Source organism: Passer domesticus, chromosome 14 (assembly GCF_036417665.1).
Source record: "Passer domesticus isolate bPasDom1 chromosome 14, bPasDom1.hap1, whole genome shotgun sequence".
Classification (NCBI taxonomy): domain Eukaryota; kingdom Metazoa; phylum Chordata; class Aves; order Passeriformes; family Passeridae; genus Passer; species Passer domesticus.
The window spans coordinates 6,338,580-6,363,605 of NC_087487.1; the positions used below are offsets into that span (position 1 = coordinate 6,338,580).

The 25,026-nt window shown below is 37.2% G+C and overlaps 2 long non-coding RNA genes across 7 annotated transcripts in view; one reads left to right on the top strand and one right to left on the bottom strand.

Annotated features, from left to right (window-relative positions):
* Positions 1-528: 528 nt before the first annotated feature.
* LOC135280874 (uncharacterized) lies at positions 529-4,824 on the bottom strand. Its single transcript, XR_010347680.1, has 3 exons — positions 4,575-4,824; positions 2,501-2,667; positions 529-1,977 (listed from the first exon to the last, which is right to left on the bottom strand). It is a non-coding gene; the product is annotated as an uncharacterized LOC135280874 (long non-coding RNA).
* Positions 4,821-25,026, top strand: part of LOC135280868 (uncharacterized) — a 92,753-nt gene continuing 72,547 nt past the window's right edge. For all 6 annotated transcript variants that reach the window (XR_010347674.1, XR_010347672.1, XR_010347673.1 and 3 more), the window contains exons 1-2: positions 4,821-4,971; positions 20,795-20,892. This is a non-coding gene — a long non-coding RNA (uncharacterized LOC135280868). The remainder of the gene's footprint in view (positions 4,972-20,794; positions 20,893-25,026) is intronic.

Here is a 25,026-nt window from a genome sequence, read left to right on the forward strand (position 1 = left end):
ATGAAGATAGAGCTGTAAAAATAGCCATGTACATTTATGGCTAAATATCACTTCAGGAACTGATGCCCCTAGATGGTGCTGTAACTCAGAGCCTGGTTTCCTGGGAAGGCATTTTCCTGATTAATTCTGCTTTGCCCAGATGATGCATGCAGCGCACAACGAAGTTAGCCTAAGCTGTATGGATTTAAGAGACAAGAATTAAACGTAGAAAATGTTATGTGACATCACCAGTGGTGAGGACTTTTTACACGGTGGAAGGATTGAACTGTACATTTCTGAGGGTTGCAGGGTGGGTATTTTTGTAAATATGCAGGTTTTACTCCACCAGGAAAGAAGGTTACAAGGATCTGTCAGGCACACCTGTACATACACGAAGATTTTGCACCTGTATCATACCTTGGATAAATAGAATTGTTTACATTCATTTACTACAAAAGTAGACCTGATTTTCAAGTAACACAGTGAATTTTGCAAAAATAATATATAGTATTTGAACAATATCATCACTTTAATATTAGGCATGTGAATGTTGTAATATCAGGTAATCCCAAGGGAAGCTGTGAATTTAAGCCTTGTATTCTCTGAAGCTGGAAATTTGGTGAGATGTGGTCCTATTACATTTCTTTCATGTGAACTGATATTTTACTAGATAATATCCTTTCTGCTTACTTTGCATAAATTCTATAGGAATAATTATAGTAAATTCTTTTTTCTGAGCAGTGCTCAGGACACATTTTATAATACATTGCTGTTACAATAGGTTTGCTTTTTGTTTCATTATTGGAATAAGCAAAAGCAAAACATCATATGAGTAGAAGTACTGTGGCATAAACAGAATCAGGGAGACATTCTGACTAGATATCCCCAAATAATCTCTGAGCTGTTTTCAGGCATTTTTTAAATTTGAGTTTTTCTACAGGAAGAAAAATTTGTTTCTATTGGTATCTTTGTAAATTATCTTTTCCACACAAGTCAGTTGTTGTCATTTAACATTGCTAAGCAGTTGAACAGATTGAATAACATCTGCAAAGGAAGCCAGTTAAACACACATGTAATGCTAGGATCAATGAGTTGGCTTCAGCATTTGCATCTTAAAATCAGTCCCAGTTCCTAACATCTACAGATTTTTTTATTGTAAACAAAATTCAATTTCCAAACATAGATGCCGTGCTTAATTGTGTGTAAATAAAACATAATTAAGAATAAAGAGATAAACAGCCTTTAAATTAAGGTAACTAGTCCCAGTGGTCCTCAGAAATGTCCAAATCAACTCTACCAATTTGCAGGTATCGAAATGATGAGGTGTGATTAACTTTGTAAAGTTGATCTAGAATTGCATTAAGGTACTGGAAATGTTTTGAAATGTAAATATGCACAACTGTCACATGCAGAGATGACTTAATATCTCCTCCAGATGCATCCCAAGGTGTCAGTGAGAAGTCAACATAAAATCTGGATCCTGAACTGTGGTTACAGTCAGCTATGACTGGAGGAAGGACTGGAGCAAGTAAGGGTGATACACCACTGGGCAGAATTGGTACTGACTCCTGCTGGGGCTTCCCCCATTTTCCTCTTTCAGTTTGCTGTGCTGCCCTTTGCTTGAACTGTCTTTGCACTGACTCCTTTGTGTCCTGTTCTGTGTAATCCCTCCATGATCCTTTTTATCATGTTGAGTGCAAAGAATATTCCTTGGGAAGTTCAAAGATTGTTTAATTTTTTCCTAATATATCTTCATATTCTTTTTGGTCAAAAAAACCCCAGTACAGCTAAGTTTAAATAAGGCTTCATCAGTGAGGGAGATTTTATACTCCTACTCTTTTACACTGGTGCAAGTTCTTCATTGATAATGAGCTGCAGAGACACTACAGAGATCATAATTTGATCTGTAAATCTTTATTGTATTTGATAGTGCATGAGAAGGGAGCAGTGTGGCTTGGCTTTAGGGGTTTTCATGACAGCTGAAGAAAATAGGTGTTACTGTAGATTGAACAAACATCACTACAGATACAGAGAAGTGGTCATTATGAAACCTCACAACTGCATGTTCAGAGAAATTATCTGAGTGATAAACACTGTTCTTAAAACTACTCCCTTCTTTTTATAGTATGGTTAATTCCTACATCTCTGCAACTGAAGGCTACTATGCAAAAAGGTGGGAAATTATTTAAAAATCAACAAGTCCAGAAAGGTCGTTAAACCTATGATGTGCATATTAAGTACCTACTTGTACAAACTCCTCTTCAGTAAAATGCCTTTTGGCTGTAGGTCAAATTACATCAGAGACTCTGATCAATAAAGAAGCTGTTGGCCTCAAAGCTTCTTCCAGTGTCTATCCAGGAATATGTATGAATTTGGTGTGGGTGGGGCTTTGCATGTATGTTTGTGCACATGCACATACGTTTTTATCAGACTTCTACTGGTTCCATAAATGTAGATGATTGTAAAGCAGTTAGCTGAAATATTGTGGGGGTTTTCCTTAGGCAGTAAAACTGGCACTTACAGGCTGTTCTGAAGTACTGCAGCAGAAGCTTTGCAAGCTGAGCGTGCCGGGCACGCCAGGCCAAGTTTGTGTAGCACAGGCCATGCCCCTGGAGAGTCACTCTCTGTGAATGCTGTCTTCCTTCAGAACAGAACCCTGAGACTTCTCTGCTGTTTGTCCAAGGGTGCCTAATAGAACTGTTGCTGTTAAAGTGATTTTTCTCTCTTTGTGAGGGCAATTAGGTTTCAGTGGTTTTTTGATGGTAGGAGTAGGTAGGCAAATAACTACAACTAGGATGTGTGAGGGAAGATGCTGATGCTTTGTCTTTCTCCAAAATGTAATCAGAGTTTGACAAACCATAGAAAACCTGCAACAAGAGTGAGTTTAGACCTGCTACTGCCATTAGTTTCAGTATAATAGAATTAAACTGAAAATAGAGTGTATTTGTGTGCCTTTAAACCAGTCATTATCATTTGGTAAACTGATGAAAGTGGGCTGGGGCAAACTGGTATTAGTTGATGCAAATCCAAATTAATGTAATAACCTTCCCCTTCTGGATGAGTCAACAGAATTAACAAATGGTGTAATCTCATTTATTCCTCTGTGTTTCATATAAGTAGTTCATAAATAGCAAAAGCAAATGGTATGTCAGGAGTGCTTCTGATATAAGAAGGAAGGGATAAATGTGCTTTATTCTATCTACAAATCTTCCAGTTCTGAGTGTGTCCTATCATTTCAGCAAAGACCATATAGTCTTATAAGGCTATTTGAGGCCCTGCTGTGAATCACTTATCCTTTGAAGATAAATGTTTATGAGGCTATTTGCCTTGCTCCAGCCCACAAATGGCAAAATGAATATAAAGGAGAGATGTTTGAAAGCTGAGAGGTCTCTTGACTCTCAATTTTCATTAGGAGTAAGTGAAAAGGTGGAGCCTGTTCCATGAAGAGATCTGTGTATTCAAGTGCTGTTTAGCCACCTAACTCAGGGATCTTATGTCTGCTTTAAGATGTGGACTTTATCAGAGTGAATTACATGTTGAGATGATATTTCTGTCTTTTAAAATTTGCTTCCTTGAAGTATTTGCAAGTATTGTCACAAGAGTTGTTTCTAAGTGTTTGTAGTAGGGAGCCTGTCCTTGTTTTATTTGCTATGACTTGCATTCTCTGCTCAGGTTTTTTTATTCCAGAGTGCCTTTGTTCTGGGCCAAGGTAATATATGGAAGATGGTTTATCTTTCCATTATGTTCCAGTGAGAACTTTTCAACTCCTTTAAGCTGTGGTTCCAATCAGCTGGTTCAGAGAAAAGCTCTAATTGGAATATGAAAGAGAAAGGTATTTTCCTAGCTGAAATTCTGGTGGAAACCAGATTACACTGCAGAGATTCTGAGCTGAGTTTCCTGGAGTGATGAAGAGCTTTCCTCCAGAAACAGCTTTTAAAGGTGGCAGTACACTCTTTACCTGACTTCTACCTGCTTAGAAGTAGGAGCACAAAAGGAGTGGCAGGTACCAGTTGTCCTTTTCTACAAATTATTCCATGAGTTACCTCTACCTACATTTTTGTTTAAAAGTAGCTGCAGAATTAAGTTTGCAAATGTCAGCAAGAACTATAAATAACTCAGGGATGCAGCCAAAAATTCACTTTTTTCTTCAGACTACTTCCAAGTTTCTCTTTTTTAAAAAATAAAAGGGTTTGTTTCAGTTTTGCAGTTTAATTAGATGCAGTTTTCCCCTACAGATTATTCAGAAGATGAAGGCTGAAGGCTTTGGTTTTTAAACTCTTTCTATCCTTTTCTTTTTGTCCTTTTTTTTTTTTTTAATGCTCCTATACGTATTGTGCAAGATTTGAATCTTCTGGCAGCTTTGTAAGGGAACAGCTTTCCTCCTGTCTAAAACTTTTTGAAACCAATTCACATGCTGATCAATGTTTTATCCGGGAAAGACTTTTGAGAGCACTGATTATCGTATCAAGATCACTAAACTTTGTCAAACCTTTCAGTAAAGATGCTTATCTTTTAGATTATCCCAGCCCTCCTTTGCCTGTCAACCACTGCAGTTAGTAATGAGAAGGGAAGATGGCAGGATGTGTCAAACTCACCCCTGATGATGCTTTTGGCAGCAAGAGGTACTTGGGTGCCTTTGAGATGAATTTTGCTGAACCCCTACTGAACTTCAGGTTATGACAATGCTGTGTTCTCACTGGGGAAGTGCAGAAGGCAAAAATGGGCAGTGATAACTTATTAGCTTATTGATCAGGGCAAATCAAGCTTACATCATTGGGGTGTCAGTGGATTCATGGTGATGCTTTCAGAGTACACAAAGTCACTAGGCAGCCTGAGCTAGGTTCTGGAATGGAGCTGTGTCATAAATGGGTTGTGGGGAGACAAAGCAGAAAATTCCTGCATGCAGTCTTCACTGCTTGTCATGTCTCTGGTTATTGCTGGTTCAGGTTCACTTTCTATCCTTACCTTGGAGCTCTCCACTTCTCTGCAGTGGTCAGTAACCTCTCATCTGAAATCTGTTTTAGGCTGTTCATTGCACACTTGGTGCTATTATTTTAGTTTTTATGAGAATGCATCCTGCATTTTGTATATTCAAATCCCATGAGTAAAACTGTGTGTTAAAGGTTGGTCATTTATTTCCAATGAGGTAGGATGTAAGGGGTCAAACATGGAAATTGTGCAAGCTCAAAAGACTTGAAATACCCAAGTGACCAATCCTCCTTCTGGTGCTATAACAGATCTACAACTGATAAATCTTCACTGCAAATATCTTCTGTGTTCTGGAACTGCTGCCAAAACCAGCAGTTTGTGATTTAGAATACCACCTTACTAAAGGGAAAACAACAGGAGCTGGAAATGTTTTGATCCTCACCTCTAATGGATTTGAAAATTATGTATGGTTTTGACCTTTCCCTAGATGAGTTGCTGTAGAACATAGCCACAAGTTTGTCCAGAAGGCGCATGGGCAGGTTAATTTGGTATATTTATCTAGGGTTACAATTAGACTATAAAGCAACCTACTTTTTTTTTACTTACTCTGTTTTTTTAAAACATCTGTTCAGGTGGAGAATTTTGTTATTTAGCTTTTTGTCATTCTAGTATGTTCTAGTTCTATAACTTGTTTTGATCTTCAGTAACTGATTGAAGCTAATTGATCTGAATTTGAATACTGGAACAAATTCAGAAAAAAGTGATCTCATGGTCTGTACTGCAGTTCTGTTTCCTTTTGATAGTCATTTTGTCAGGGCAGTGTTACAGCTGCATTCTTGGCTGCTGCTCTCTGTCTTTAACAAAGACTTTGAAATGCATGAATTTGCTATTTACAGTGTAGTTGACATTGCTAGGAAATTCAAATTCATTCTCAAGGAGGTGAAATATCAGCATCTGATACCAAGTAATTACATGAAAGGAAAAGGAAAACTAATTTGCTCAGATTGTCCTTTCATTTCTTTGACTTTGAATTATTTGAGTATTTTGTTACTGTTTTATTTATTGCAAATGAGTCCTGAGATAATGGAACAAAAGCTTGTTATGCAGCATGATAAACTGGAAGAAAAATTAATATTGGTAAATTATGAGTACATGCAGTTTACCCAAATGAGAGGTAAACTCTTCAGATTCTATGCTTCATTTATAGTAAGGATTGTTTCCCTATCATTATTTTACTGAAAAACTCAGTTGTAGGAAAGCAAAACTACTGTTTTGTTTTGACTGAGACATTTTGTACTTTATGTAAACGGACTAGTGTCCTAAATCTCTTGTCATCTTGTTTCTGACTCATACACATGCATTTGAACCCAAGATGAGCAATTGTGTTTCAAATATCTATTGCTTAGCTGTAATGGAAAAGTGGCTTGGATCTGCAAGCAGGTCTTCAGGTGTTGTGTACCCTGGACTAACATACAGGAAACTTGAAAAATGTTGAAAGGTAATACTTAATTCTTCCTCTTTTTTAGGGTGAGAAAAGAAAAAAAAATTTCTACAGAATTCAAATTCTTAATGTATTCTGTTAAATGCCATCTCACTATTGCTGAGTCACTTTGCTCTTCAAGGAGGCATATTGAAGGAAATCTAAAGGATTCTCTAGAAGTGATTCCTTCAGTCTTCATGTGGAGACATTTTTTCTTGGCTGTAACTGGAAAAAACTCTGGAAGTTAAAAGTAAGCTTTGAGGGAATGCACCTGCCAATACCTAGAGGGAATTGTTCTGATCTTAGATTCTGTTCTTGCATTTGGCAAGAATTCTCCTTCACTCCTCTGCATGTCTTTCTAGGCTAATCTCTCTAAATTTGTCTGTTCTAGCTCAAAAATAGAGCTATAGACAGGAGTTATCTGGTAGCTGTTAGTGGCCTAAATGCTTTTCAAGGAGGAAGGCCAATGCTGTAGGTCTGAAACCCTGTTTTCCTTGACATCCCATCTGCATGAGCTTAATTTGTTCCAGGGGTCAGAGTTTTGTTTGCATTACTGTCACTAGCCATGTCTTTGGACAGGCATTGAGCAGAATTCCAAAAGGAAACCTCTTCACTGAAAAATATTTCATTTGAAGAAACACATTGTGTTGTTTTTCATCTTAAAAAAACAACCAAGCTCCCTGGGAATGGTGGCTAACTTTTCCTCAGTGAGCTGTCTCTAGATCCACATCAATGCCTTTTACTTCAAGTAGCAGCTGGTGGGTGATTATTGACTGAGCTGTGCTGTACTTTTTGGTTACCACACAGTTTGTATAACATTTAGGGTTGGTTGCCACACAGTTTGTATAACATTCAGTGCTGTATAGTGCACTTGCAAAAAAAGAAGACAAATCTCAAGTTAGAGTATGTATGGATGCCATATGGCTGGCTGTATGAAAAATCACTATCCCTGTTTCTATGCATTCAAAGAGAATATAAAAATTGAAAAAAGACTCCCTGAGTTACTGAAATATTTTTGGTATTTTTTAACCAATTTTCTCTAAGTGAAACTATAATAGAATAATGTTATGTTTTTACAGATTCAAGTGTTACTCTGTAAGAAAAATAACCATTTTGAGGTCATAGCTTCTGATTTAAACATTTTCTACAGTTACTATAACAATTTGTCATGACATGGAAGTGTTTGAACTGACAATAGTCCAATATAAATCTAGGTGGATTTTTCATCCAAACATCAGCATACGCCATGTGTTTCCTTGGTACCACTGTTACTTGAACCTTAATTGGGCTTCACTAATATTTCTGCTGTGATGGGGGAATTCAACAACTGAGTATCTTGTCAAATGACAATAAAATTTCTCTGTGAGGGTGTCTGTCATATCCTTTGCCTAAGAGTCTGGAAAGGCATTTACTGACATGGAAATTCTTAAACTGGCATTCGTTTATCACATGGCACTTGAAAAATATTTGAGGCCTTCTGGCCTGTGGCCTTATTGCTTGTGTTTGTCACCATTTGAATGGTTTTGTCATGCTTTCACTTTGTTACACTGACAGCAAATAGAGGCATATTAATAGCTTGATTGTGGAGGAATTTTAGTCAAATACACAGTTTTTTATACATTTCCCTTTTTTTCAACATAAAGCTTGTCTCATCATTGAGGGAAATGTCTTTGCTATCTTTTTTTTTTTTTTTTTTACTGAAGAACCCATGCTGGATTTGTTTCTTACCTTAGGAAGCCTCTGTGCCTAACAAGTTTGGCCTTTGGTAGTAGAAGTCAATATAATATCCTCTCTCAAGGCCAGTTTCTAGTTGCTCTCAGTTTCTTGCTCAGAGTTGGTTGGTTTGTATATTTCTTTTCCTATACTCAACCATTGAGTTAAAGAACATTTTTTTTAATCTTTCTATGCAGTCTGACAACTGCCAAAGCTTTTCATCCTATTTCTCTGTTTCTCCCTAACACCATTCAGTTGCTGAAATAAACTTTTCTAGCCATTCAACATATGCTGTAAGATATGTGAGAGGGGGAAGCTTGGTTCAACCTTCTTTCCACTTCAATTTCCTAGGTGGTTGTGATCAGAAGGGTCATGGTTTTCCTGAGCAAGGAAACCAAGGCAGCTGATGGAGGAGTCAGTCAGGCAACACCAGCATGCCTGGTTACCTGAGAGCATCCTTGCATTCCCATTTTCCTTGGGATTCAGTCAGAACATCCCTGCTTACATGGGTTGTGGAAACAATTTTCTAGTTATTCTAGACTACTTCATGAGTCATTCCTCAGTCTTGGCTCACAGTATGGTTAGAAGATTACTTTCCATGTGATGGGATCTTAAAGCTTTTGATTTCTTTTGTCTGTAACACTCCATGTGGTCTTGCAAGGGGAAGAGGGAGATATTGCTGATTTCTTTGTCACATACCTGAAAGACTCAGGAGGAGGATCTAACAAAGTCAGCCCCTTGTGCTGTACTGTTACTGTAAGGATCTGCAGACAGCTGGTAATGTATACAGTAAATAGAGGCCAGAATGTTCCTCTTTTATTCCCAGTTTTACTGAAATTGTAGAGATGAATGAGATATCAAAAAGAATTGCCACAGAAAGAAACTGCCTGAATTTTAATCAGGGTCAAATCATTGAACACAGCTGTGACAGATGAATGCAAAATTTAGTAAAGTATCTATTGCGAGACTGTAAATTACATTTCTCAAATAGTTGACATACTACTTGGCAATGTAATCAATCTGGGTTAAATACTTGCACATAAATTATCTTTTGCAAACAGTTCCTTGAGATACAGATGATGAACTCCAATTATCAAAGAGATAAATGCTTTGTCCTTGTTCTTCATGTGTTTGGGAGAGGTTAAAAAGCACTTGTTTGTAGCAATAAGGGAGTTTATTTTGCCTTGAAGGAGTTATTACTAGATTAGAAGCTGCACAGTTATGTAAACTTTTGAAACAGCTTTCCTACTTTTATTGCTGGAGAAATTCAATCATTCTGGTAGGACATGGAAATGAAAATATAATCTGTGACCTGGGAGAGCAGTTTAAAAAAGGAAGGAGAGAAGATGATTTGAAAATTTTTTTTAGAACTGTTTTTTTTTAGTGGTAATAATATCAACTCAGACCTCATGATGGAGGCAGACATGCCAAACTTCTCTAACTTAACACACACCTTGTGTGCAAGTACCCATTTCCTAATATATTTATAATTTAAAAGCGTGTTGTTCAAAATATACAACAAGTAGCATAGTGCAGTGCTGGCCACAGGAGAAACCCACACTGGTGGAGTCTGAAAAAATAACTCAATGCTAGAGAACATCCAGCATAGCATCTGCAGTGACTACAGAATGGAGAAGCTGCAGCTCAGCTGCACAAGTCACACGGGTGCCACTGTGAATGTGGCTGTAAATGTGCACTGTCCAACCCTGGCACAGAGGGACTTGGCAGAGACTGGGACTCACTGACAACATCTATAGCCAGCTACATGACTCATGCAGGCATTTACAGTTAGATGAGAATATTTGATAAAAGCTGGGTATAAAACCTGCTACAGCAGCATCATAAAGATGCCAAGATGAATATCAGTCATATGTTAAATATGAATAAGGAAGCATGAAATTATCCTCTGTTTTATGCAAGTGTTATGTGTAGAGAAAAACATGGGTAGCTGCTGCTGCTGTTTAACAAAAGCATGGCAGCAAGTCTTGGAGAGTCCACATTAAGAGGTTTTGGGGGCCTGTGCCAATCAGTAGAGAACAGGGTATTGTGTGTGTTTCTAAATACAGTATGAGTTTAGAATAGTTGCAGAGAACAAAATGGTTACACATAGGAAACATGCAGTAGGATAGATAATCAGTCCTAATCCTTACAGCTTAATCTCTGGGGAAGTGTAGTATGTGTCCTCATTTTCAGCAGGAGAGGAAACTGATGGGCAGAATTTATCCTACTACACACATGTAAACCATGTTGTTCTTCCTTCAATATTGCACCATACAGTAAAAAAATACCTGAGAATCTGTTCTTCTGCCTGTGTCATTCCTGCATATCCCTATGTGCAGTGCTGCTTAACACTTCTGCTGAATTCACTGTAGTTTACATAAACGAGACATCAGCATCATTTATGTCTTCTGACATTAAGGCCTTTCATTCCTGTTGTAAGAAGAGGAATTCTGGTGCTTGGTTTGGGGAAGGCATTCCTCAAAAAATTAAAATGCAAATGAGCAATATTAGCAGATGGGTCCTACAATATCTGGCAAGGAAGGCAATTTTCCCAGAGAATAAAAACTGCCAAAAGGCTGCTACAGTACAATTATCTTGAATTGGGTACTCTTCTTCCATAACATAATGACTTTTTGTTTTTTGATGTGGTCTGGTAAGATCCCTTAGTCCTTTAAATTAACATTGAAATTGCAGGCAAACAAAAATTTAATAATGTCAATTAGTGGTATAATTTTCTGTCTGTGTCCCTTCCTGGGTCTGTTTTCTGCAGTGAGAAATAATTAGGCATTTTCAGGTGTTAACCTAGCAGTTGGTGAGTCTTAAACTATTAGAAATACACAGACTAAAGCTGATTAAACAACTCAAGGAAAATATATATGCAAAGTTATGGATAAAATGTTTTTACATCTCAGAATAATGTATACTAAGAGCCTGATCCGCCACTCCAGCACACATGTGATGTGTGTGCTGTCCTGTAGCTATTAGCAGCCTTTCTGCTGATAATGAGTTTGGTGTCCTACATAAGGGACATGGTCCTGTGGCAATGCACTGGGCAGACTGTACCAGCCCTGGGTTCTTCCTGTAGTTCTGCAGCTGAGTTGCTGTGTGACTCTGATGTCCTGATTTTTGAGTGCTACAGTGAAGCTGCTGAAAATGTGTATCTGCAGAGACAAGACTGAGATTTCAGATTGTTATCTTTGCCTTCATAGCTGGTTATATAACTTGTAAAGCTCTGTGGTTTCTGCAGTGCAATGGATGCCTGCCTTGCTGTCCATGCAGAGGCTGGCATGGTGGGTTTGGGTCTCCTTTACACAGATTTGCAATAATGCAGGTGGAAACAAATACTGCCGCAGTAGAGGCATTGGTAGCTGGCACTAGTCACAACCAGTGACACATCTCTTGGGTAGCAGATCAATCTGTCACTCAGTCCATTTGTAGCCTCCATAATCAGCTTGTTTAATTACACTGTGCCCATTGTTAGGTTGTTTCACTCAAGAGGCTGTTGAAGTATTACCCATACATCTTGTCTTCAGTCATTCATCCTTTGGAAGGTTGAAATAAGTAAGTTAGACCTTGCATATTTTCATGCTTAGAGCTTAAGATTATCTGGAGCTTTCCTGTGGGAAAACGTAATAAAACTTGGAAATATTGAAGTTCATCTGTTCCCAGGCAGGCAATATTAAAGGCAAGTGTTCCTTCAATGGTTTTCTTTAATACCTCGTTTTAATTAATGACTCAGATATAGCTGGAAATCTTGGAAATAAATGAGAGTCTCTGGAGAGTTATTGACAGATGGCATGTATGGAAGTTTTGTAAAATAATTACTGGCAGTCTGTCTTCAGCAAAGACAGGTTGCAGTGTTGCTGTGACACAAATAAACGAGCATTTTTTTTTTTTAATTGTAGCTTGTTGCATTTCAGGGTAAGAGCTGTTATGAGAGAGCTGTATAAAAGCTTTCTGTATAGTTCTGTAACACATGCCTCACCAGGCTGAGTACAATCTGACTAATCAGTCATTCCTAATTTAGCAGTGTAGTTTTGCTATAACAGTATGTTCTGGTGTTACTGATTTTTGTTTGCCATTTTCACAGTTGAAGTAGAGCTGAGCATCTGATGAATTGTGCCCACATCATGATCTCCTGCAGCAGCTAATGACAGATGTCATGGCCAGGGGCACTCCCACCTCCCCAGCTCACAGTTCTGTAATCTTGTAGTACTGATGCTCTCCAGGGGACTGCCCTTATTAGAGGTGTCTCCTGGAGAAAGCCTGGCCAAGAGAATTTTAGGTAGTTCTTCTGTAGGGTTTAACTTCCTTTATCAACCAAATCTGAAATGCATTTGGCCTGGTGCTCACTTGGGGCAGCAGGGGTGAGAATTGACAGAAGGAAGAACAGAAACTTCATCAAACATTTACGTGGCTACCATCAAAACATTTCCAGAATTTGTGTACTCACATATGCTTCTTTCAAGTGCATATGTATATGAAGAGAAATAAATTAAACTATTTTGGTACAATTAAATAAAAGCCTTTTTCAGTAGTTAGAGCCTACTTTGCAATTCAGTGCTTCATCACTGTTAAGTACATAAGACTCAAATGCAAAAAAAATGTGTCTGAATACATCTGGTATTCAGACAGCAAAAACTGTATTTTGGGTTGCCCATGTTCAAATCAATTTGAATTTCCTGCATGTTTTAAATATCCAATGTATCTTAAAAGAGAAAATATATGGCAAGGCTTACATTAAACTTCTTAGGCTGAGAACCAAATCTCACTGCAGTTACTGTGTACTGCAGCTTTCCATTTGTAAAAGGGGAGGAATACAATACAGTGTGAGACTAAACATATTAAGGTTATGACATGTTCAGTGGCTTTTTAATAGATGCATGAGTTTTTAATCACTGGAATAGTAGAAGCTCCTTAGACTATTATATAATAGCCTTAGCAAATCTTTAAAAGAATCATCCAGATTCAGACCATGTGTCCTCATGGGATCCGTATAGGTGTAAATCTCTACCAGGTTCTCATTGATTTCTGCTTTGTGTGAGGATTTTCTCGTTCATCAGAAATACAGGCACCCTGTGCACCTAATGAGCTTAAGGTATTAATTTAATTGTTTTTTTCTCTAAGAAGGTTAACTTGACAAATACACAATATTGACCTTGGTGTCACTGCTTAGGAGAAAACTCTACTATGATATTTTATTTCCCTCTGATATGAAATCGCATATTCATCCATGATGTAGAGAGCTGACAGAAAAAAATCCCTCACTATTTTTGACGTCTTGTTTCAGATGACATCTTGCTTTTTAATATTATTTATTTCTACATCCTTTTCATTATTCAATTCTGATGCTGCTTGGAATGTTCTCTATCAGTGCAGTTGCATGTTCTGATTTTAATCTCAAGATGTCAACTTGCCTTTGCCAACCTGTACTAATAGCAATATATAGAAACACACTTGTCAGCTTAAGAGAAACCTTTAATGCTTAAGAGAAATGTGGAGTTGATGATCTGGCTCAGTGTAATTCACAAATAATATGGCTGAAGGGGATTTTTGCTGGTTGGATTTATCTGGTTTGCAACCTGAATCGTAAGTAGAATAATATCATAACAGTGATGTCTCTAAAGAGGCATTTGTGAGATTTAAGATATATCAATTTTCATTATTTGTGAGAAATTCATGTTGTGGAATGTTGCAGCCTGACGTGTTAGTTTTTTTCTGGTGTGCAATAGTTGTGTTATTCATAAATTAAAATGGACTTGGCTTTGTACAGCCAAATCACAAATGTTCAACATCCTCATCAGAGGGAGCTCCTTTTGACATGTCCTTTGTCATGCATATCCATCCTGGGAATGTGCCCTCCATAGCTGGGTGCACAGCAGCAATATTCAAAAGCCAGGAATGCACCAGGGGATTGATCCAAAGCATGCAAAACACTGCCCAAAAATGAGCACTCAGCAGGGTTGTTCCAATGTATTTACTGCAGCTTCAAGGAAGAAAGGATGCTTCCTTACTCATTGTTTTAGGTAAAAAATAATGCAGCTCTCCATGGGAAATTATTTCAACTGAGTTGCCATCATGAGGAAAAAATTTCCTGCCTAAAGAGTCTTACTAAGGCTGGGGGAGGAGGAGGGAAAATAAATTTATGGGCAGCAATTCTCTTTTATAGTGATACCTTTTATGTTGTTACTTTCTTTTTGTGGGAAAGACTTTTCAAACTCAAAATTCTGCAGAAGAAACAGGCTGTTGTACCTCAAGCAACACAGTCCTATAACTGCCCTTTCTGAAAGATTTGGGTACTAAAGGATTTAGAATTCAAATGTGTAATTTTAGTATGTGTTGAAAGCATTAATAAATTACTTTGCAGTTTTGTACCAAAATAAGCTTCTGTTGTGAAGCAGAGGTTCCTAATATGCAGCTATAAATTGCTGTCTTACAGTCCTTCTGTCCTACAAAGTTGCACTATCAAAATTTAATAGGATTTATATGCTGTGGAAAAACAAGAACCTTCAAATTCAATCTAAGATTTGACTCATCTTTTTAAAAGCTGACAGAAGTCTTTCCTCTTATCTGGCTTTACTTTCACCGCTTTGAAATTTAAGGATGAAACAATAATCTGAAATGTTTAAAGCATCAGTAATTACAGTAGCATTTTACATCTATCAAATCTTTTGTTGATACAATCTCTTGTTATATAATATGATCATTGGGCGATAAAACAGAAATAGAAGGACTTAGTGTGTTCTGTGCTGCTGTGCCCTGTTGTTTTCCCACTGCTCTGTGCACTCCTGGCTGGGAGGAAAGGAACTTCAGCAGGGTGGTCTGTAGCATTCCCTGACACTGAACAGGCACTGTGGTAAAACTGGCACAGTGCTGGGACTTGTGTTCCACTCGTCCAGCACAGTGTCCTGCCAGGGATTAGTTTCATATTTCATGTATATGCAATCTGCATGCACTGTTGAACACTAACTGGATTTAGAATGTTTAAATTCATCATTCAAAATGCAATTTTGCCCTTTCGTGTCTTAGAGCAAAAATGTGGCTGAATGAATTGGAACACTTCTGCCTAACTAATGAGTTTTATGTGTCACCTCAATGAAGAAGGATATGAATGATGGATTAAACGCTGCTTGTCTTCCTCCATCATTACCAGATGTTTGTGCCAGTGTTTGTCAAGCTGGCACTCATGCATTAGTGAGGAATGAATGGGATCCCTGCACTTTGTCCTGATCTGCAGACTTGCCAGTGGGAATAAAGAAATACAAGGCTAGCAAAGTTTCTGCTGCACTGGATTATGGAGCTGTGCAAAAGAACCAGCTACCAGTCACTCAAAGATCAAGCTGGAGGTTTTCAAAAGAATAGAAATGCAGTCACAGAGCATTTGCTAAGAGCAGCAGAAAATGCCTACGTAGTCTGGAAGGCATGAAGAGGCTTCAGGGCACCTCTGTGTAACAGAATGAACAGTGACTCATTCAGAATAAAGTTTGAAGGGTCTGCTGGAATTCTGAATGAGAGAGAAATTCTTATGAAATTAGTGCATGCATTTTGATTGAGGAGTGAGCAGTTTTTCTTCTGCTCAGTCTATTTTCTCAGCTTTCCACAAGCAAAATTCAGATTGGTTAGGAATCAATTAGGAGTAGGTCATCAGGAAGAGTACATTGGAAATATTGCATCCATAAGAAATGCAGGATCCCACCTTAATGGGAATTTGTTACTTCTGCTTTTCCACAGTCTTGGGTTTTTTCCTTTTTGGTTTGTTTTGCTGTCTCTTGAAGTGTGCATCAGCACTGTAGTGATAGAACTGCCCCTTCAGAGACATCTTTCTTAGTAACTCACCTGGTTAACTATAATGCAAAAACTAGGATTTCATTTAAAAAAGAAAAAAAATCTGTTACAGCTGTGAGTGCTTATTGATTGAGGGTAACAGTATTATGTTGCTACAGGAGATGTCCCTGATTCAGTCTATTAGTCAACCCTGAAATGATTTGTCACAGTAGGGCACACTTCCCCTGAGATAGGAGTGGAAGTCTTGACCCTAAATGAATCTCTCTTCTGGATCCAGAACAAACCGTAGGGCATTTGTTCAGTTATCTCGAGTCTTTTATGGGCTATTGGGTTTCTAACTGCACTTGCTCATACTGAGCACTGAACTCTTCATGTCCAGTGCTGACCCCCATCCCTTATCTCTGGAGCTGACTGCACTGCTCATCAAGAGCATACTTTTCTTGAGAGAAGGAAGGCAACACTGCTGAGTAGCTGTTTCATTCTAGTGACTGAAGTCAGATGAAAAAAAGGGGCAGGAGTTAGCAGCCATGTGAATTATTAAAATCAAAACAACTGTCTGCACATTTTGGCAAGGTATTTCTTATATAATCAACATTTCTGTGGTTAGCAATCCTATTTTCCTTGAGATACAGAACCCTTGTGAAACAATGTTCTCAATTATAACTGTGTGCTACAAATATGGTATTAGATCTCTTTTTTATTAACTTTCCTTGTGCTGTAAAGAAAACAGTAAAAAAATATTGTAATCTTTCCCTTTGATATGCAGTCAAGTACACTTTTGTAAGCTATTAATAATGTTTTAAAATATATCTTATCAAATGTATTTTGGAGAAGTGTTGAAATCAATGACAGTTACTTTCTTAGTCAGGTATTTATTCTTGAAAATTAAAATTTCCTTGAGCTGTGAATTTATAGAAGTACACTTCCCTTGCACTAAATGTGAATTCTATTGGTGAATCCTTAAGCTTACAGAAAACAAATTAATATGTGCTAATAAGTGAAACATAGGTTATGTTGTTGTGTGGTAGCAGTGGAGGGAAGACAGTACTTTTTCTGAAAATCCCTTTTGATTGGCACTGATGAAGGATAAAAGGAAGTATGTCAAATTAAGTGGGTTGTATGTATTATTTAATTGAAATAATTTTACCCCAACAGATAGATATTTGTCTTTTGCTGACAAGAACACCCAGTCACTCTTTCATTGATTTTGCTTGGACACATCAATATGGCTTTGCTGAAACAAGCAAAAGCAGCTCATTATCTTCCCTTGTTCTTTCCAATTCATCACCCAGGGCAGTCCTATCCTTAAATTGTTCAATAAATCTCACCACAGCATCCTGAAGGCTCTGAGCACATGGGGCTGCATCTCCTACCCTTGGATCTATTTATTGGCACAAGCATAAGCACGCTGGACTCAAGGATTGCCAGCTGTCTCTTTGATACAGCTCTTCATCTGTCTTTAAAAATAGAGAACTACTTCTCTAATTTTGAAAAACATGTTTTTTCTTGTCAACTTTATTGTGATTAAATTTTAATTTTCAGTCATTACTTTACCTGATAATGTAGACGTCTTAATATGCAAAGTGAGATTATTCTATCCCATTTTTGAGTTCAAAAACAAAAGGGTGACTCTTGCCACAGTTGCCCTTGACAAAATTTGCTCTGTTGAGTGTCTGACTGTGGACAGCTCTGAGAGTATAGATTGCTGCTCCTTTTTAAAATTATCTCTTTAAATTTGTATAAGCACAAAGGACCTTGCATTCAGTTGTGATGAAGCATAATACCTTGTTCAGATTTTGCTGAAGTGTTTGGGCTAAGGTTCAGGGGTTTACAGACAGCATGAGGCACTCCCCTCTAAAGCTGTGCAGTGTGAAAGGAATCAGTTCTGTGACCAACTGGATTTACAATGTGTATCACCATATACACACATGTCATAATGGCTTTCCCCATGTCTTTGACTCAGCTGGAGTTCTACTTTCAGTTATTGTTGTCCAAAACCTTGTATTTGGAACATTTTTTCCCAACATTTTTTTTCAACAGTTAATCTGGAAATTAATATAATGGAGCAAATTTAATTAAGAACAGGGTAACAGTCTTTTGAAAGAGAGATGCTTTATATTCCAGAAGTATATTTTTCAAATGATCTGTAGAAAGCATGATTATTTTAACTCTTGGTAAAATATAGTCTGTTTTAAGGCACAATGAATGTGAACTGTGAGATCATCAACAGAATGCAGCAGTTAATAAAATGACACCATAAGTCAGTAAAGCAATATCAGTTCAGTATAAAACATGCATGAGATGGAGTCACAAATGAAACAAAATTAATCTGGGCAATAAAAAAGCCATGAGAAGGTGAAGAAAGTATAAACTGCAAACTAATTCATATACCTTGTCCAACTACTCAAAATTCTCTTAAATCTCTACAAACCAAGCACATAAATCAGTATTCTATGTGTTCATGCTAGGAGACCTAGTAAATATGATAATTTGTCATTCACTTGCTTGGTTAGTGAAACAAATGCAATACATTTTCTATTAGCATTTTACTCCTTTAAGTCTTGTAACCATCTTGCACTTCGCATGCAATTTATGCCACGATACATAAACTGCTCTAGAAACTGATACAAACTTCTGTCTGTTCTGGAAAATGGCAGAACGTTTTGCATTTTTCAGAGAGATTTCTTTTCATCTCTGTTGCATTAAGTCGCTGTTTCACCACTGTTGTTTTTTTATTACTGTACAAATTTATCTTGGCTTCGCTATTTAGATCCTTTAATGTTCTCTACCTGCTTTCTGTCAGTTAGCTGTTTGGATAATGCACTGCTTTATAAAATTCTTTGAAGCAAACAATATTTATGAATGCCCTCATTATGGTATTTGACAAAGAATACATGGCCTTATTCCAGCAAAGAGGTCTTATTGGATATTTGTGGCTTTTAAAAGTGAAAGCAGGGTAATTGATACATCAAGAGAACTTAAATTTCAGCTCCCTGATTCTTGATTATAGTACTTATAAGTTTAAGCTGAGCCTTTTTAGTGGGCTACACTCTCAAGTTTTAGGGTCTTTCCTACAGAAAAAGTTTTACTACAGTTCACAGATCTCCTAATAGTAACAGTAGCAAGCATTACATGAAATGTGATGCTACAGAAAGAGGGTTTACACAATCTTCAAGTTACTCTTTGAAAAGTAAAGACACCTCCCTAGCAATTGTGTCAGCTTGAGAATCAATTACAGCAAACCTCCAGCTACTCCTAATTTCATACAATGCTATTCTAGATCGTTAGTATCTAATTTTATTCCCTTCACCTTTGGCTCCTATTTATTGATTTGCATTCTGTGCAATCAATATGTCTTTCAGTATGGATCATGTTGGTATTTGTTCTTTTAGGGTTCTCATGGTATCATTAATCAGATGTTCTCCAGGGCTTCCCAGGTCCTTGCTGCAGAATTATGTAAGCTGGTTACAGGGCCAGAATTGCCTTCTGATAAGAGATCATTCCTCTTCTCCATATTCTTCCCCCCAGTTAAGAACAGTTGCAAATTACAGCTGCTACCAGCTGAGTGAAAGCATAAGTAAAGTTGCTTTGTGCAGCACGTCTCTACTCACATGCAGACTTTCACTGCAGAGGTAACCCAGGGCCTCAACCCCCAGATTCCTTTCCTTCAGTAAAAACAGAATCTTTTATACCCATTTGTTCATACCTCCAGAGTAGTTTTGCAGCAGGGGCTGTCTCTGCTCTTCTGGTGGGTGCTGATGGTTTTCAAGGTCACTCCCACTGTACTGGCAGCAGACTGTGTGGGTACAGCATCTAACGGTGCTGTCTCATTAACACAGAAGTGGGGCTTGCTTAAAGCTGTCAGATGTTTACACAAAGTCTACCTGAGTGCATTCACCTTGAAATATAAATATAAACTTAAGTTAGTTTTTCCAATTCATGACATTGTTGATATTGCTGAGAGGGTGAAATAAGACGTTAACATAATTGTTCAAAAGATTTTATAAATCAGATTTGAAATTCTTTCCAGATATTTACATGGGTTTCCTTGCAAAAGTTGTGATCTGTTTTTTAAATCAATTAAAGGTCTCCCTTCAACAGAAATTATGTCAATTATGCTGATGTTTTCATTAATTTTTTTTTTATGTAAGGAAGTTTCCTCGTGTCTTATTCGTAGTGGAAAAAATTAATTGTATTTCAACAGAGTTCATGCAAGCTGGGCAGTCTTGCCAAGCTATGCTAAGAGCATCTGCTTGTTTGTTTACAGATTGTGTGGTTTCCTTTAAATGTTCAGTGGTTTGCACTACTCAGCCCACCAGGACTCTGTTTCCCTATTTAGAAAAGGGAAATAGAGTTCCAAGGGCTTGGTATATTCTTTCTGTAATAAAACACACTGAGCTGCTTTTCCTAGACTGTATGTAGCGGTTTTATTGGCTTGGGTTGATTGGTTAGATATGGACCCAGGAAAGCAAAATCAATGTCACACTGTATGTATAATATTTGTTAGCTTATAGCTGTGTAAATGGTAAACAGGCATAGCCGTAATTTGCATTAAAACACAGAATTGATTCTTTTTAATACTGAAAAACATCCAGCCTTTACAATTAAGTTTTCTTTGAAAATGTTGATGTAATTAAAATGCAGAAAAAGCTGTTTGAATACTCCTTAAGCCAACAGTTATTTCAGAAGAATATGGCTATTCTAACATTACACAGATTTTAAAAAAAAATTTAAAAAATCATTTTTAGTGTAGGTGTTGTGTTTTTGAAAAAAAAAAATTTTTTTTTTACTTCAAAGCCATGAAAATTTGAAGAAGCGCTGTCTATATCTTACATGCAAAGAATAATTCAGCACTTTGAAATTTGGCACATAAAAATCTAACCTTGAACTGTTTCATTAATGTTCCAGATCACCTGAGCTCACGAGAATACCACCTCTTCCCAGAATGTTATAACATGGGCCAGTTCTTTGGGAGCATAAGAATCTATGTCCCAGCAAACATGGAGGTAGGTGTAAGGGTTTTCCTTCTTTTATTTCTGCCACCACCACATTCTCAGTAATTTGGGAAGGTTTATTTAATATCCTGTAGCTGCAGATGTCCTGGTGTATGATTGTTCTTATGTATGTTCTCCTGTGTATAACTATTGGTGCTACACTGTTATTGCTGCTGTGTAAGTGTTGTTCATTTACTGTCACAGTATTCTTGGTGTAAGTTGAAATGAGCCTGACAAATGTATCCTGGTTGATAGCCTGATCCCTGATTATCAGGTTGGGATCTGGGCGTTGCATGGACTGGGTCAGTATGACCAAAAATACCACTGTTTACCCACTAGAAGTAGTGGATTGCAAATGAACATGAAGAATTTGCTTGCACTTTCATTTGCTTGGATTTGATTTCCAAAACAAGGATCTGAACATTCAGTAGAAGAGTATAACACAGCATATGCATTGTGAAGACTTAGAAGTGTGAGTGTAAGGGCAAGAATTATTTTTTGATAAAATCTAAATGCCTGTATAACCTGAACAGTAGAAACAGAGTGATATTGACTGTGCATAAAAGGTAAGAAAAGGTTTGGACATTACATCTGTCCCATAACATTGTGTTGCTCATTATGCTGTGAGATAAGTAATATTTCAGAAGCAGCTTTGTTTGCACTCATAAATGGACCCAGTACTCCAAGCATTATCTTTAGTTAAAGTATTTTTGATGTCTAACTTGCTTCTGTCTCTATGTCTTCATGCTATTCTTGCTTAAAATAACCAGCACAGACAAATACTTTATGCACTTAGTCTCTCAAGCACACTTTACTCAAGACAGGTGTTATGATTTAACTTTATAAAAATCTGTTCCTCCATCTTTCTTCAATAGTAACTTTGACTTTGTATTTCTTTGTGATAGCCTCAAGTGCTCTACAGTGTTACTGAAAGTAGTAACAAAAGGAACAAACAGCACAGGCTACTAACTTCCTAATGAGTTACCCCACTAATTTTGAGTTTCACTTCCCACTCTTTCTAGATGGCAGCTGTGACCCTTATGCAACCCTGTGTCCTCAAGTATTTTGAAACTTTTAGGGCTGTATGAGAATCTATTTCTCTTTCACTTTTAATGGTGATAGCTTGGTGTAAATGGTAAAAGAAGCACAGGTTATGTCTTTTCCCTGACAAGACACACTGTATGTAAAATATGGAGTATAACATTTGAGGTGTCATGACTCTGCTCACACCATCAGATTAATCCTTGCTATTTGGAATTTTCTATATATCCATAGTACCACACATTTCCTGGCTGAATGGTTACATGCTTCTTTCTAAACTATACCCACAATGTATAGTGGATTATTAGGAAAGGTGCTAAATCTAAATACCAGCTTTCTCTTGTGACTTATCTATTTGTTGGGGATTGTAGATGGGGAGGATTGTTCAAGTAAAATGCTACCCATCAAACCAAAAGTATTACAAAAGGCATTTCAGCCTTTTTGTTTTCACAGTGCAAAAGAACCCTATTTATAGCAGAAGTTCAAAACATTTAATACACTTGTCACTAGAACTACTTAGTCATCTCTGAGTTATCCAAGGTAATGGGAGATGAGAATGGGAGAAAAATTCAGTGTAGTACAAATTGTATGTAAATTAGGCTTGCATCTTCAGTAAGTTCATTTTTGAAAAGCCTCTAAGCAGTTTTCTGTAGAGAGTAGGTGTGTGCTGCTTTAAATATCAGAAAGCAGAAGAGAGCCTGATGCAAGTGGCTTCCCTTGTGTGACTGGGAGCAGGGAGGGAAGCAAAGGAAGGACCAGCTCTGGTCCTTTGCTCATGCTAAACTGTGCATCACTGAGAGTGGGCTGTAGATCCAGCTGCAGCCTCTGACAAGCAGGGAAGGGACCAATTACAAGTATCACTGAAGCACTAAATCAAGCCTAGAAGAGGATTTATGCAAGTGAAAAAAAGACTTCCTAATCACAAATCTGTTGCTGTAACTACCACAACAGAGTCAGGAGCTGTGTCACTGATGGGCCATTGTCTCCTCCACTCTGTTCCAACTGTAACGTGCACCAAAGATGTGCTCCTGTCTTTTAAGGGAATTACTGGAAAGATTAGAAAGCACAAAACTGCATGCTGATTTTTTTCTTTTGTATTTTGTCATGTGTTTTCTTTCCAAAGTATGAAAAAATTCTTCAACTGTTCACTAATATTGAGAAAGTCCAGAGGTGCAGTAGAGAGCCATCTATTTCATCCTCAGGAAATTTCCTGGCTGTCAGGATGTGTTAAAGGCACATTTTGCCTTCACACACATCATCTCACTGGAATCCAGGCACAATGTAAATAAGGAAATGGTTTAATTTTAAATATTCATTACTGAGCATACAATTTAAAAAATTTGGAATAAACAAGTGTCTTAGCTGCACTGGGAATCACTGGTGTTACTAATTATCCTCTTCATGTATATTCTCTGTAAAAATTAGTCTTACATGTTCATTTACTGATTACATGGCGTCTTCCTATTTAATTTAGTGTGCTACATCCTCTTGAAAATACTCAAATATACACATGATGTGCTTTTTCACTCAGAAAGGGATCTATTTACGGAGTTATTACAGACTACATGCTTCTTGTACTTAGGAGTAATTTTCTGTTTTCTTTTTTCAAGAAATATCTCCTTTAATATATAGCTGGTCTGAATTCCACTTTTTCTTGGTGATAAAATTGCAGAGAACTGAGCACATTGGAGTTTGGCACGTGGCCTTTGGTCACTGATGACTGTCCTCTGTTGATGATGCCATGGATGTATTTCCATGATGGTCCTGTTCTCTGGGGATCCTTCATTTAAGATGAATATGTTGCAAAGGGACTTGGGATCTGAATAATAAATTGGTATTAAACCCTCTAAATTAGAAAAATACATAGTTTATTAAGCTATAAAAACAGTGTTTGATTTTCTTTGAGCTAAGGAATAAGAACTCTGAATTAGTTAAAAATGCAGTTGTGGTATTTCTACCCTGCAAGGCTTCATATCTGTTCATTTTTAATACTTTTCAGATAACAAAACAGAATAGTAAATGTTCCTGATGAATAGCAGTTATTATATAATTATTAATTTCATTTAAAATTTGCATTTGTATATCTTTAATTAAAAATGTAGTATAATGTAATTAGGCTATATTCTGCTGGCAATATAATCTAATATACACCAAAAAAATGCAAATTTAAGGCTTAGTCTGTATCTAAATGTTATCAGGACTCCTTGAGGGTACTGCTCTTTGCATCCAGCTACTCTGGATATTCTTTGTGCTCTGTGAGTGCTCAGTAACTTCTGGGGGCCATGTTTTTGATTCTGTATATTGAAATAAATCATATTAATTCTTTTCCTGTCAAGGAGTTTCTGGTTCTCATAGGTAAAGGAGATCAGTATCAGGCTCTTCATTTGCAGTCAGCTGCATTTTTGCCTCCTAACAATATCTGAGAGTCGGAAGAAACATTTTCATTGTTTTGAATCCGAGTGTGGTTGCAAACATTTCTATTAAATATCATGTCTGTTAGCCTGTAACCCTTGAGGATAGCTGCAGGCTTTTTTCTCAGGAATTGAAACATATTCCAACTACATGTTTGCTTTACTAGAGAGCTAAAAAATGAGTTTTGTGACATGATTTTATCTTCGAAAGTCCAGTGAGTTTGAGACGTGTGTTAATGCATAGCTATGCCATTAAATGCCTTTCTTTTCTTTTTTTTAATTTAAAGTTTTGGAAAGAAACAGTTTGTGCTCTTTGGATTTTATATATGGACTCTTCATCTTTTGAGGAGCTGAATCTTTTGTTCTTGAGAGCATTATTCTTTCTATATTATTCTATTTGGCAGGAAGAGAGGAAGGTGATCTCTTCTCAAAGATCACCCTCATTTCATTACTACTCTTGTCAACTGCTCTCCGTTAAACTTTGAGTTTTAAAATGCAAATTTGATCTGAGTACCAGCCAAATAATCTCCTTTGCATTAGCCACTTTTATGCTATGGCTGATGGAACACCAATTACTTCTCTAAAGTGGTTTATTTTAGTTTCTGGTAAAGATTCAGGCTCTTTGACAGTGTTGCAAGTATATGCATCCTATCATGTAGCTTGAGAGATTGGTTGCTTCTCACAGTAGTTGTTT